At 35.5% G+C, this 16,123-nt stretch overlaps 1 pseudogene; it reads right to left on the bottom strand.

Moving 5' to 3' along the window:
• Nucleotides 1-3,993: 3,993 nt before the first annotated feature.
• Nucleotides 3,994-15,693, bottom strand: LOC108475962 (probable receptor-like serine/threonine-protein kinase At5g57670; annotated as a pseudogene).
• Nucleotides 15,694-16,123: the final 430 nt, after the last annotated feature.

Genomic DNA, 16,123 nt, shown 5'->3' with positions numbered 1-16,123 from the left:
TACAACTCGGAATGTATGTTTCCTTGTGTTTACGTCCGGTAATGCCTCTGTAACACCCCTAACCCGTATCCGTTGCTGAACTAGGGTTAAAGGCATTATCGGGCATAATCAGAACATTAACATTCATTTCATAAGCATCAAAGCATTAAAGATCAATCATCAATATAGAGTCCTTCATATAGGTTATCGAGACCTTAAATATGTATTAGAAAAGAGTCGGGACTAAACCGAATACATAAAAAATTTCTCCAAAATTTAAACATTTTTCAAATAAGTACAGGTCACACTCCTATGTGAACAGGCCGTGTTCCTCACACGGCTTTAGACACCCCAGTGTGTTTAGACCGTGTCAAAATAGGGTATACATATTGACTTGTTCACATGGCCACAAGACACGCCTGTGTGCTTAGCCCATGGTCGATTCTGACTTGGGCCACACGGCTAGCCACACACTTGTGTGCCTTGGCTGTGCTCGAGCCTGACTTACAATTGTAGGGTACCCCAGGGGACACACGACCATGTAACATAGCCGTGTGTCACACACGGCTGAGACACACGCTCGTGTCCCTGCCCGTGTGGACAAATATAAGTCATTTAAATAGCTAACTTGCCACCCCAATTGGGCCAAACCTACAAGCATCAATCCAAACATATTTGCACAATATTTTATGAACAATTCACAACCAAAACATAATCCATTCATGACATATCATTGGTACCAAATTTTCATATCAATATATCAACCAAATCATAACAAATCTAAAATAAAATCATACCAAACATAAGTTTCAATTTCATGGCCAAACCTTATCAATTACCATAGCTAACACATGCCAAAAGCTTACATATCTTACGATTTCTTATATCCAACTCAAACATATAAAACATAACATATTGCATCACATATCTTTTACCAAAACCATAACATATCCACAACCATACCAAACCATATCGTATGGCTAAATATAAACGTTACAAAACCTATCCAAAGTCCTTCTAGCCTATACATGCCTTACTTTACTATATACATTTTCAAAAGGTACCAAAATGAGATTCGATAGTGTGGTGACGATCCTCGACGATCCCTGAGCTCACAGTAGCTTCGATATATAAAAATAAACAATGCAAACATACACAGAGTAAGCTTTCAAAAGCTTAGTAAGCTCGTACCAAAAATCATCAACAGTTTATAGAATATAAAACATCAACATATAAGTACTTATAACTTCTCAATTCAACTAACAATTTTAAGCCAACATCATCCATATGTTCTTACCAATTCAATAAACTTGATAAGAATAATACCATCTACCACATTGGTATTATATGTACCTGAACCTTCCCAAATTCATTCATTTTCATTCTCACCTCTTGTTCGGATATTTTAAGGCTTTCCAAAGATTTCCAATGCTTTAAACATCCGCACACTTAGTGCTTTAAAGATTACCTGAAGCTATAATAATTCCACACACTTAGTGCCCTCTCAAATAGCCGAAGCTAATTTAAATCGCACAGTTAGTGTCAAATACCATTGATTTATCATCGTAATCATCCAAACCAAATATATCTACAATCTATGTATAATCAAAAAAGCAAAATATACTTATAACAACATGTTTTACATATGAACTTACCTCGTACTCGGAGTTGTCGACTCGGATTGTTTACTCAATAACCTTAGACTTCCCTTGGTCTAAATCCGAATTCCTCTTTTCTTGATCTATATGTATTCAAAATTACCCCTTTTTATTCACTAAATCATTCAAATCAATCCATATACACACCATTAAGACATATTGCAAACTAGCCCTCACATTTTCATATTTTGACACTTTAGTCCCTAATTCACAAAATCACAAAATACACAAATTTTGCTTGTACACAAGCTTAGCCGAATTTCCCTATCTCTCAACAAGTCCACATATTTCATATATTTCAAATTTTAGTGCCTCAATTTACAAATTTCACAATTTAGCCCATTTTATACATTTTTACTAAAAATCACTTTATAAAACATGTATATCAAGCACTAAGCTTTCATAATTCATCATTTAATATCTGAAAACTCATGAATTCATCAATGGCATCTCATCAAATCATCATCAATTTCATGAATTTAAGCATGGGCTAGCTAGAACACTTAACAACGATCACAAAAATGTAGAAATCATCAAAAACCGAGTAAAACTCATACCTTAATCAAGTTCTTAAATGGTCGAATGTTAAAACAAGATGATAATAGCCATTTTCATGCTTTTGTTTTAATTAGACAAACAATAATTAGCCATTTACAATTTTAACCTTTTTATTTTCTTTAGAATTCCACTGACTCATGACTAAATATGTCCATGCATTTATTCAATGGTTTAATTGCATCATAAGGACTTTATACTTAAAAAGCCATGTCCATTCAGCACTTTAACAAACAGCAAGCAACTTTTACATTTTTTGCGATTAAGTCTTTTCTAACAAATCGGCACACAAACATTCAAAATTTCATATGAGACTTTCACACATACTAATTCACACATTATTGACACAAAAAATAATATTTAACCATTTCTCTTACTCAGATTTGTGGTCCAAAAACTACTATTCTGACTAGGGTCTAAACTGAACTGTTACAATTCTCCCTCTTAGGGATTTTCGTCCCTGAAAATCTTACCGTTAAATTGATTCGGATATTGTTGTCTCATAGATCTTCAGGCTCCCATACAGCCTCTTCAATACCGTGTCGATGCCACATCACTTTTACTCACGAAATATTTCTTATTTCGCAGCTCTTTAATCTCTCTAGCTAAGACATGGATCAACTTTTCTCCATAAGTCATATCAGACTGAATTTCAATCTCAGACGGAGGAATCACATGCGAAGGATCAGATCTGTATCGTCGAAGCATTGATACGTGAAACACATTATGAATCTTTTCTAACTCTGGTGGCAACAACAATCTATATGCTACCGACCCAATACACTCGGTAATTTCATACGATCTAATGAATCTCGAACTCAATTTGATTTTTCTACCGAACCAAAGTACTTTCTTCCATGGGGATACTTTCAAAAATACTTTATCGCTAATCTCAAACTTAATGTCTTTTCTTTTCAAATCTGCATATGATTTCTAATGTTCAGAAGCTATTTTCAGACTATCTCGGATCACATTCACTTTCTGTTCAGTTTCTTTTATCAAATCAACTCCGTGAATCTTATTTTCACTAATCTCAGTCCAATACAAAGGTGTATGACATTTGTGACTATATAAAGCTTCGTATGGTGCCATTTTAATGCTCGACTGAAAACTGTTATTAGAAGCGAATTCAATCAAAAATAGATATTTTTCCCATGTACCTTCAAACTCAAGAATGCAACATCTTAACATATCTTCGAGTATTTGAATAATCTGCTCAGATTGACCGTCCGTTTGCGGATGAAAAGCAGTACTAAAGTACAATTTAATAACCAGAGCATCTTGCAATTTCTACCAGATTCGAGATGTGAATCTCGGATCTCTATCTGATACAATAGATGATGGCACACCATGCAATCTCAGAATACCGGAAATGTATAACTCAACTAACTTATCGAGTGAGTAATCTGATTGAATCAGAATAAAATGAGCAGATTTTGTCAATCGATCAACTATAACCCAGATTGTATCTTTCTTTCTCGGAGACAGGGGCAAACCCGAAACAAAATCCATTGTCACTCGAGCCTATTTCCACTCCGGAACCATAATCGGTTGTAACAAACCAGATGGAACATAATGTTCATCTTTAACTTGCTGATAGATCAAACATTTAGTAACAAATTCAGAGATATCTCTTTTCATTCTGGACCACCAATAATGTTGTTTCAGATCATTATACATCTTCGTACTACCTAGATGCACAGATAACCGACTATTGTGAGCTTTATTCAAAATCATCTGAATTAACTTTGAATTTCTCAGAACACAAATTCTATCTTGGAATCTCAAACAATCATCTTTATCAACTCTGAATTCTGAATCTTAATCTCATCACGCTGAGCTCTTTATCTAAAATCTCATTATCAATCTTCTGAGCTTTGATAATTTGCTGTAAGAATAAAGGTCTTGCTTTCAATTCAGCTAAAACTGAACCATCAAAGGATAGAACCAAATGAGTATTCATCACACGCAAAGCAAACAATGATTTTCGGCTCAAGGCATCAGCAACAACATTTGCTTTTCCCGGATGATAATCAATCACAAGTTCGTAGTCTTTTAACAGTTCTAACCATTTTCTTTGTCGCAGATTCATATATTTCTGAGTCATCAAATACTTCAAACTATTATGATCAGAATTTACATGACATTTCTCACCGAATAAGTAGTGGCACCATATCTTTAGAGCAAACACAATCACAGCTAATTCAAGATCGTGTGTCAGATAATTCTTTTCATGCAGCTTCAACTGTCTTGAAGCATAAGCAATGACTTTACCTTCTTGTATTAAAAAAAATCCCAGACCAATCAATGAAGCATTACTGTATATCACAAATTCTTTACCGGATTCGGGTTGTACCAATACCGGAGCTCTAGTCAACAAAGTTTTCAACTTATCAAAACCATTCTAACACTTTTCAGACTACACAAATTTCACATCTTTCTGAAGTAGTTTTGTTAACGTAGTCACAATTATTGAAGTAACTTTTACGAATCTTCTACAATAACCAGCAAGTCCCAGAAAACTGCGGACTTTAGAGGCATTCCTCAGAGGTTTCAATCCAAAATAACTGAAATTTTGTTCGGATCAACTCGAATACCAGATGCTGATACAATATGACCAGGAAACCAACTTCTCATAACCAAAATTCACATTTACTGAACTTCGCATACAATTGCTTATCTCGCAAAATCTATAGCACTAATCTCAAATGCTCGGCATGTTCGAATTCACCACGTGAATAAATCAATATGTCATCAATGAATACAACAACAAATTGATCTAGATACGGTCTGAAAATTTTATTCATCAAATCCATAAAAATAGCAGGTGCGCTAGTCAATCTGAAAAGCATAACTAAATATTCATAGTGGCCATACCTCATTCGGAAACCAGTTTTCGGAATGTCTAAGTCTTTTACTCGCAACTGATAATAGCCTGATCTCAAATCTATTTTAGAAAACACAGTATCTCCTTTCAACTGATCAAACAAATCATCAATTCGAGGCAGAGGATACTTATTCTTGATAGTTACTTTATTCAACTGACGATAATCGATACACATTCTCATCGTACCGTCTTTCTTTTTCACAAATAAAATCGGAGCAACCTAAGGTGAGAAACTCGGTCTAGCAAATCCTCTCTCGGTCAACTCTTGCAACTGAGACTTTAATTCTTTTAATTCAATAAGAGCCATTCTATACGGAGCTATCGAAATCGGAGTAGTAGCAGGTACCAATTCAATGCCAAATTCTACTTCTCTAACTGGAGGTAATCCCAGAAGTTCTTTAGGAAACACGTCAGGGAACTCACACACAACAAGCACTGATTCAACTTTCTTTTCTGACACTTTCGAATTAATCACATAAGTAAAATAGGCTTCACAACCTTTTCTTACAATACTCAAAGCTTTCATTGAAGATACCACAGCAGGCAATCCATTCAAATCACTAGATTTAATTCTGACTATTTTATCATTCTTGCATCTTATATCCATAGTTTTTCGTTTGCAGTTCACAACAGCATCATGCAAGGTTAACCAATCCATACCCAGAATTATATCAAATTCATTAAAAGGTAACAGCATCAGATTAGCCAAAAAACATCTGTCTCGAGACATTAATGGTCAATTCTTGCAAACTTTATCAACCAAAACACATCTACCTAGGTGGTTCGAAAATCTAATTAGAAATTCAGTAGACTCTATAGGCAAAGTCTTACTGTTCACTAAGTTCATGCATATATACGAATGTGTTGCCACAAGAACCGTTGCCACTCGGCCTCGGATGCTGAACATTATCTTTTTTAGCTAAGTCTGGGCAATCTATTATAAAATGATTTCATGAACCACAACTGTAACAAGCTTGGTTATTACTCTTTCCCCAGCACTCTCTAAAATGTTGTCTTCCACATTGATCATACTTAGGTTGTTAATTCTTTTCATTACTAACACTGGCAGCAGAAGTAGCTGGAGCTTTAAAGCTCGATTGTGATCTAGCACGATCTTTGTTTGATTGTCCCACACTAGCCTTTGAACGACTATTATCATCTCTAAACTTCTTTGATCCAAATTGAAATGACTTGCCTGATAATCTCTTTCATAGCTCTCTAGCTTCAAAAATAGCTTTTTTTTCTCTTTCCCGAGATCTTCAGCTTTACATGTTTGTTCAACCAGTACAACAAATTCTTTGATTTCAAAAATCTCGACTAACAAACGAATATCTTCATTTAAGCCATCCTCAAATTTTATACACATTTTTGCTTCAAAAGATACATATTCACGAGCATACTAACTCAACCTTACAAATTCCCGCTTGTAATCTATGACAGATAGACGACCTTGTTTAAGCTCGAGAAACTCTTTACGTTTCTAATCGATGAATCTCTGACTAATGTATTTCTTCCAGAATTCAGCTTGAAAAAAATCCCCAGTAACCCGTTCATTCAGAACCATAGATGTCAAAGTCTTCCACCAATGGTACGCCGTATCTCTCAAAAGGGAAGCAACACATTTTATACATTCTTTAGGATTTAATGATAATTCATCAAACACTCTTATCATGTTCTCTAGCCAAAACTCAACTTTTTCAGCATCATTGCTCGTTGTAGCTCAGAACTCTTCAGCCCCATATTTTCAAATCTTACCGACTGGTGGTTTACTTAACTAAACCAGATTCACTGGTAGCATAACAGGAATTTTAGGAGAATTAACCGGGGGTGGAGGTTGTTGTACAGCCGAATTGGTTCTAATATATTGGCTAAACCAATCGTTCATCATCTGATAGAAGGCTTGTCTAGCCTCACCTTCAAGGCTACTCGTAGTAGATTGAGAATTAGATGGCGCCGTCCCTTGTGCGGGAGAAGGCGAATTGCTTTCAAAATCGTCAGCCATAGCTTGTTCGGGATCCATTTGCTATATAAAAGCACATTTCACTGTCAGGATTCATCACACTATTGCAGTTCATAAATATGACATGTATAGCTACACTTACACACGCTATGGTAGTCCTAGAACACACTAAACCATAGCTCTGATACCAACAAAATGTAACCCCCTAACCCGTATTGTTGCTGAACTAGGATTAAAGGCATTATCGGGCATAATCGGAACATTAACATTCATTTAACAGGCATCGAAGCATTAAAGACCAATCATCAATATAGAGTCCCTCATATAGGTTATCGAGACCTTAAACATGTATTAGAAAAGGGTCAGGACTAAACCAAACACATACAAAATTTCTCAAAAATTTAAACATTTTTCATTTAAGTACAAGTCACGCGCCCATGTGAATAGGCTGTGTGCCTCACACGGATTTAGACACGTCCGTGTGTCTAGACCGTGCCAAAACAGGGCATACATACTGACTTGTTCACACGGCCACAAGAAACGCCCGTGTACTTTGCCCGTGGTCGAATCTAACTTGGGCCACACGGCTAGCCACACGCCCGTGTACATTGGCCGTGCTCAAGCTTGACTTACAATTGTAGGGTACCCCAGGGGACACACGACCATGTAACAAAGCCGTGTGTTGCACACGGCTGAGACACACGCTCATGTCCTTGCCCGTGTGGACAAATATAGGTCATTTAAATAGCCAACTTGCCACCCCAATTGGGCCAAACCTACAAGCATCAATCCAAACATATTTGCACAATATTTTATGAACAATTCACAACCAAAACATAATCCATTCATGACATATCATTGGTACCAAATTTTCATATCAATACATCAACCAAATCATAACAAATCTAAAATAAAATCATACCAAACATAAGTTTCAATTTCATGACCAAACCTTATCAATTACCATAGTTAACACATGCCAAAAGCTTACATATCTTACCATTTCTTATATCCAACTCAAACATATCAAATATAACATATTGCACTACATATCTTATACCAAAACCATAACATATCCACAACCATACCAAACCATATCACATGGCTAAATATAAACATTACAAAACCTATCCAAAGTCCTTCTAGCCTATACATGCCATACTTTACTATATACATTTTCAAAAGGTACCAAAATGAGATTCGATAGTATGGTGACGATCCTCGACGATCCCCGAGCTCACAGCAACTTCGATATCTAAAAAAACAATGCAAACATACACAGAGTAAGCTTTCAAAAGCTTAGTAAGCTCGTACCAAAAATCATCAACAGTATATAGAATATAAAACATCAACATGTAAGTACTTATAGCTTCTCAATTCAACTAACAATTTTAAGCCAACATCATCCATATGTTCTTACCAATTCAATAAAATTTATAATAATAATACCATCTACCCCATTGGTATTATATGTACCTAAACCTTCCCAAATTCATTCATTTTCATTCTCACCTCTTGTTCGGATATTTTAAGGCTTTCCAAAGATTAGCCGAAGCTATAATAACTCCTCACACTTAGTGCCATCTCAAATAATATATGCTATTTCGCTATCGCATACTTAGTGCCTCATATAGCCGAAGCTAATTTAAATCACACACTTAGTGTCAAATACCATTGATTTATCATCGAAAACATCCAAACCAAATATATCTACAATCTATGCATAATCAAAATAGTAAAATATACTTATAACAACATGTTTTACGTATGAACTTACCTCGTACTCGGAGTTGTTGACTCGGATTGTTTACTCAATAACCATTGACTTTCCTCGGTCTAAATCTGAATTCCTCTTTTCTTGATCTATATGTATTCAAAATTACCCCTTTTTATTCACTAAATCATTCAAATCAATCCATATACACACCATTAAGACATATTACAAACTAGCCCCCATATTTTCACATTTCGACACTTTAGTCCCTAATTCACAAAATCACAAAATACACAAAGTTTGCTTGTACACAAGCTTAGCCGAATTTCCTTAGCTCTCATACAAGTCCACATCTTTCATTTATTTCACATATTAGTCCCTTAATTTAAAAATTTCACAATTTTTTCCATTTTATACATTTTTACTAAAAATCACTTTATAGAACATGTATATCAAGCACTAAACATTCATAATTCGTCATTTAATATCTCAAAACTTATGAATTCATCAATGGCATCTCATCAAATCATCAGCAATTTCATGAATTTAAGCATGGGCTAGCTAGAACACTTAACAACGATCACAAAAACATAAAAATTATCAAAAATCGAGTAAAACTCATGCCTTAATCAAGTTCTTAAATGGTCGAATCTTGAAACACCAAAACCTAGCTTTTCTTTCTTCAATTTCGGCATGAACAAGATGATAATTGGACAAACATTAATTAGCCATTTACAATTTTAACCTTTTTATTTTCTTTAGAATTCCACTAATTCATGACTAAATATGTCCATGCATTTATTCAATGGTTTAATTGCATTATAAGGACTTCATAATTCAAAAGCCATGTCAATTCAGCACTTTAACAAACGGCAAGCAACTTTTAAATTTTACGTGATTAATTCCGTTCTATCAAATCGGCACACAAACATTCAAATTTACATACGAGACTTTCACACATAGTAATTCACACATTATTGACACAGAAAATAATATTTAAGCATTTCTCTGACTTGAATTTCTGGTCGCAAAATCACTATTTTGACTAGGGTCTAAACTGGAATTTTACAATTCTCCCCCCTTAGGGATTTTCGTCCTTGAAAATATTACTGTTAAACAGATTCAAATATTATCAAACATAAAAAATAATACTGATTTCTTCATTTTCAAACATAGAAAAGAAAACAACGCTCTCTGAAAGCACTTTGCTCCTCTTCCTTCCTTTTCGAATTTCTTATAAATTTTGTCATTTTTTTTCTCTAAATCACTTTAGAGAAATTTTTGTCTAGGTGTTTGTGTTTTAAGTGGGACCAATTGTGACCCTTCCAAACTTTCTTGGGAATTGATCCTACTATGATTTCCTTGAGGAGTAATCGAGTTTCATCTTACTTATTCGGGTGTATGAATATTGAAGCACTGTGTTAACCTTGGGGTACGACGTCCACTATGCAATTAAACTAATCATGGCGAATTTATTTCTGTGGCAGTGGGTTTACCACGACGCAATAATTTTTTTATTTCTTAAATATTTATTTATTTTCTAGTCAGTGCTAACAGATTTGTGTAGGTAATGAATTCTTATTGATTCATAATAGAGATCTAGCAAGCAAAAATGGTACCTCATTCATAGTAGGACACCATGTCGAAGATGCTCGAATGCAGAAAGATGCTACAAATGCAAGTATTTTTAGCTATGAAAGGTCGAAGAAACCTCGTAACCTTGGATCTACCAGTTTATAAATCTCCTGACCATTCAATATTGGTTTTGCCTATTGAGTTGAGAAGGTAACAAGTAACGTGTGAAGTAATGAAATAAGTAACATGTAACAAAGATGATATTTCTATTTCAAGGGAAAGCATTACCCAGTAGTGCAAGCTTTGGTGAGAGGCATCAACTGGTTTCCTCCCTAATATAATCTCTAACAAGAAAACTAAAAATGCAAACACATTTATCTTCTAGTCCACAATTCCATGCATAAAGTACTTGGGAGCTAAATGCCTACATCACATCCAGCACTTCCATTAAAACCCTTGTAGCGGCTTAATTTTTGTTTTTTTAAAAAAAGAGAAGAAAATAAATGTTATACAAAACATACATATGTATATATTATTAGTACCCAAATTTTCCTTCAATCGGAGCAATAGAATGGTGTGTCCACGAAGAAGCAATCCATTTTGCTAGTCTAAAATCAGATATCTACACAAAAATTTGAAGAGAAAGCGAAGAGGTTATCATCAAACTCAAAATACTGCAAGAACTCAATATTAGCATGACCAATGAAATTCAAAACAGAGAAAATATTATATGGATACCTGATGTTCAAAATTTACAGTCAATAGAATATTTGAAGACTTAATGTTACGGTGGATTATCCTTCTTTTATGCCCTTTATGCAAGTAATGGAGTCCTTTTGCAGTCCCAACTGCAATCTTATACCTTATTTTCTAGTCCAATGGAGGCAAATTCATATTCATAGTCACAAAAATTCTATGAAAAGAAGGCATTCCAAAACATTCATAAGAAAAAAAATTCATAAATAAACAGTCGACTGTGATGGGGGAAAAGGAAATCAAAAGTTTACATTTTCTACTATGGAGAAGAGAAGAAATAAAGCCTCTAGAAAAGAACTGAAAGATGAGATAATGGCCATTGTCAATGAAACAACCCAAAAGTGTCATTACATTTTGGTGGCAGACATGACCAATAGTTCCAATTTCTGTCAAAAAATCCTTTTCTTTCCTTTCATCAATCAGAGCTTTTGTCAGCCTCTTCACACTAATCTCTTCCCCATCCTTTAATACTCCTTTGTATACCTCTGCATACCATCCTTTCCCTACCAAATTTTCTTTTTATCCACATAACCAAATGGAAATCATTATCACTAATAAATAAAGAAAAGTTTGAATGCCTCCCCCTCAAAAAAAGTAGAGCAGTTCAATAAACCTAAGATAAAAGCATTGGTGGCAAGAAATATTTCTTCGAAGGATAAGCATCTCCAAAAAGGTCTTTTAGAATGTTGTGCAACTAAAACAACCTTGAAGCTACCTTTATTGTTGTGTTCTTGATACGTGATATTCGCGATAGGTTTTAAAAAGTTATAATTAATCGTTCTTGAAACTAACTATTATCACGATGAAGGAAAGTGTACCTATCGAACAGTAGTATAGCTTTAGTAAGACCGAATTGTCAAACCTAAAGGAACCAAGAGTACTAGTAATTACTTTCTTTTAATTATCTAGCCTAAATATTAAGGGATTTGTTTATCTAAACTAAGGTTGCACAGAAAGAAAATTGGGGAAAAGCTTTTGGGAAAACTCGGTTGATTAAGACAGTACCCAAGGAAAAATCCACCTAGACTTCACTTGTTATTTGACCCTGGATTAGAAGATTTATTTATTTGACTTGATCCATAGAAATCCCTAAGTTATATTATTATCTCTCTTGAGACTAATAACGTCTAACCCTAGTTTGATTAATTAAAATCTCTTTGTAATTAACACCCTAGTGTTGCATTAACTCGATCTATGGACTCCCTTATTAGGTTTCACCCTAATCTGGCAAAATCTTATCACCCTATCTCTAGGCATGCAATTAACTCCGCTTAATTACGAAAACTTTACTCTTAGATAGGGAATTTTGCTACTCTAAATAAGCGCATTAACTTAAATAAATATCTTGGAATATTAAAACAAGAATTAAGAACACATAATTAAGAACAAGTCAAATATTTATCATACAATTCAGATAATAATAACAAGATCCGTCTTAACTTTTATTCCCCTTAGGTATTTAGGGGGTTTAGTTCATAATTATGAAAGAAAACATCTCAAAAGAAGAAAGATAACAAAACATAAAGAAAACCCAAAACTCCTGAAGGAAATTGAAGGGAGATCTTCAGTCTTGATGATGAATCCAGCTTTTGAGATGGATCAATCGGCTTTCCTTGAGTAACTCCTTGCCTCTTACTCTGTGTGTCTTCTAATTGCCTCCTCAGGTGTTTAAATAGGCTTTAGAATTCCTAAAAGCCCTCAAAAGTAGCCTTTTCCGAATAGGAATAAACTTGGGCTCAACAGGGACACGCCCGTGTGCGATTTCTTCAAGACCGTGCTCAAGGCTGTTAAATAGGAATGGCCGTGTGATCTACCCGTGTAAGGAACTCCAGGCCATGTTGATTTCCCATGTTGCCCCGTTTTCTCCGTTTTTGGCCCATTTCTCGCCCTTTTTGCCCTCCTATGCTTACCTAAGTATAAAACATGGAATTAAAAAATTAGGAGCTCGAATTCACCAAATCTAAGGAGAAATCATCCATAAATGTGCTAAGCATGGGATAAAAATATGTATAAATTATGGTTTATCAAATACCCCCACACTAAAGCGTTTGCTTGTCCTCAAGCAAAATCCTCAACTCACTATCAAAATAAATTCTTCTCAATTTATAGTCCCTATCAATAATATCTCAAAATAAACCATAAGTAATCATACATTGATAATTCAACTAGAAGAACATCAAAGTTTCAAACATTCCAAGTTGAGCATTTTATCACGAAAACATAGGTGTCTCCCCTCATCTAAGTGATTACCTTTGATTCAAAATATCACAAAGTTTAACATCCTCACTAAAGATTTACTCAAATCACTTGAGGTGTTTAAGGACAATAAATGAAGCACTCATTAGTCAATATGAAAAGTTATTACCATAGACTTGCATGAAAATCAAATCTTCACCACTATATATTGAGATGATTCATCAATCAAAAAGTCATTTAGAGGGTTGTAACGTAGCTTTGGTTAGGGGGTGTGGTCACAAACTGAAAAAAAAAGGTTAGAATTGAGATTGAATTGAAAAATTGCCTTCTAGAAAAATAACTAATTATCAATTGAATACAAGTGAGCTTCTTCTCAGAATATGGAATTAACACTTAAGCTCAAAAACGACGAGTTACTACTAATATATATGTATGTATTGTATATATATAAGTTTTTTTTAAGAACAAGTCATATAACATAGGCTATCTATCAAAAATAAAACATAGCTAAGCAATTTATTCAAATCAAATCTCGAAAAAAATAGTGATCAAATTAATTTAGGGGATTTCAACAATAATGGGTTATGGGTTAATATTAAGGGTAAATCAATGAATGGGTTATTGGGCTCAAGAGGGTTCACTAAGGGTTAATTGTGAAGGTAGGATTTTATGGAGTGAGTGGGTTAAGCCTAAGAACCTTTATCATCTTGTCATATCAAATCAAATGGTGTGGTCTTGACATGCATAACTAAGCAAGTTCTAGAATAACAAATCAAGATTGACGCACTCAAAGCAACAATAAAAGTGAGCATGAAAGAAATATTATATGCTTTAAAGGCTTAAAATCTCACAAAAATTATGGATTTTTTGATGTTTAAACTTGTGAATTTCAACTCAAGATAATACCTAAACTTAGGGAAACAACCTAAAAAACTTTTTTAATTTTCAAAAATCAACTTATCATGCTTGATTATCTAATTCCTAAAGTTTAAACAATCAATGCATAAATGCCTATGTTTTAATTCAAGACATATTAATAAAAATCATAAATTAATCAAAATTCATTCTAATGATGATATGAGAAAATCATTTGAGAACAAGATAAAATTCAGGGATTTTCTGATAATGATATAAAAGACCCCCCACACTTAAGATGTACATTGCCCTCAATGTACAAAGTTAGATTTTTTGAATTATATAGATATAAGATCATAAGATAGGGAGAGGAGTGAGACTTCCTGAATAATGAATGGAATCCTTGAATTGGAGTTATGGAGAATAATCGACCAAGGAAATTATGAGATTAGAGAAGAATGCTCTGGTGGTGGTAGAGGTTGGGTTCCACAACCACAGTGTCCAACGAAGAGGTTATCGTGGTGGCCGGGCAGGGCATGGTAGTCGTGGAGAACCTTTTCCAGTGGAGTTGCAAGTTCCTAAGTAATAGTGAGCTTTGGAGCTCTTTATAACTTTGATAACATCAAGAACTCTTAGGAAATATAGAGAAGCATAATTACTCATAATGAAATAGTTGAAACTACAAATTGTTCAATAAAGATTATAAAACCTAAAAATGAAATAGTATTAAATGAAAATAAAATAAAAAGTACTTAAAGAAGATAAATAAAAGTGAAAATAAAAATAAAAAATAAAAAGTCTTTAAACATCGTCATCGCCGGATGGTTCGCGAGGTGGTGGTGGCGTTGAGATGTGAAGGTGTTGACAAATCTGATGTAGAGTAGCATCAACGTGATCAAAGCGCTAAAAACATTGCTGCTCAAATTGAGTAAGGCGCTCAGAGATGTCAAAGTATGAAGCCGCTGCATGAACTGGACGATGGATGGATGGTGGCTGAGACTATGGGTCCTCGTGCTGTAGAGGGACATCATCAGTAATGTCCTCTGGGCCCTCCTCCTCGGTGGATTGGACGAGGAGGTACTGAGGAGGGTAGGTTCCACGTTGTTTCTCGATCATCCTTATATGTAGCATACTCGAGATGCCTTGCGGGGACATCTGACCAATGAGAGTTAGGGAGGATGATTGTGCTGCTGTGTTGAGGAGCCTGAAGTACCATGCCAGTCGAGTCACATAGGGGCCAATGGAGATGACTCCTCTCCTATGCCGCTTCGTCTAATGGTGAAGCGAGGGCAATGAAATAGGTAAGGTCGAAGATGTGCCCGTTCGCCATACTCTATAAAAAGTAGGCGTCGTGAGTGTTGACGACGCCAGTGCTCTCTCAATGTCCTGTCAATGTGTGGGCTAAGATGGCGCGTAAGTACCTCAGGGATGGGGCGAGAATCGATGCCTTAGAGTGGCTGGGATTATAGGTGGCCGAAGCGGGAACGAGGGCCCTCCAACAGTTGGAGGGAGACAAGTGGATGTGGCGATGGAGGGTGTCAAAATCATCGTCGTCCATGAACTCTTTCGTATAGAGCCCCAAAGCGACGCTGAACTCGGGTATGCTCAACTGGCAGACTAAACCGCCGAGACAGAACTAGAACATTCCAGGATCATCGAACTCTGTCATAACTACTTGGAGGTGAAAGGTTAAACAGAGTTCGAGTGTGAGCTCGAGGTACATCGCCTCGACGATCTCAAAGAATAACCTCCACAGGTCAGTCGTCAAGAGAGCTCGGACCGCGTCAGCCAGTTGGATTTGTTCAAGTGTGGCCTAGTCAATGCAGCGACCCGCACCTAGGGGTCGGGCCTGTAGTATTTGAAAAAGTTTCGCTTGTGGTCCCAGTGAGAATTGGAGGAATTGGTGTCTGATTTCAGCGATAGGACCCGAGGATGATGTTGCTCCTTTTCTCTTCTTCGAGGCGGGGATGGCAATTTTCTTACCACGA

This window comes from Gossypium arboreum, chromosome 8 (genome assembly GCF_025698485.1).
Source record: "Gossypium arboreum isolate Shixiya-1 chromosome 8, ASM2569848v2, whole genome shotgun sequence".
Lineage (NCBI taxonomy): Eukaryota > Viridiplantae > Streptophyta > Magnoliopsida > Malvales > Malvaceae > Gossypium > Gossypium arboreum.
Note: the sequence above shows the minus strand (reverse complement) of the source record. Positions and strands in the feature narration are given on the sequence as shown.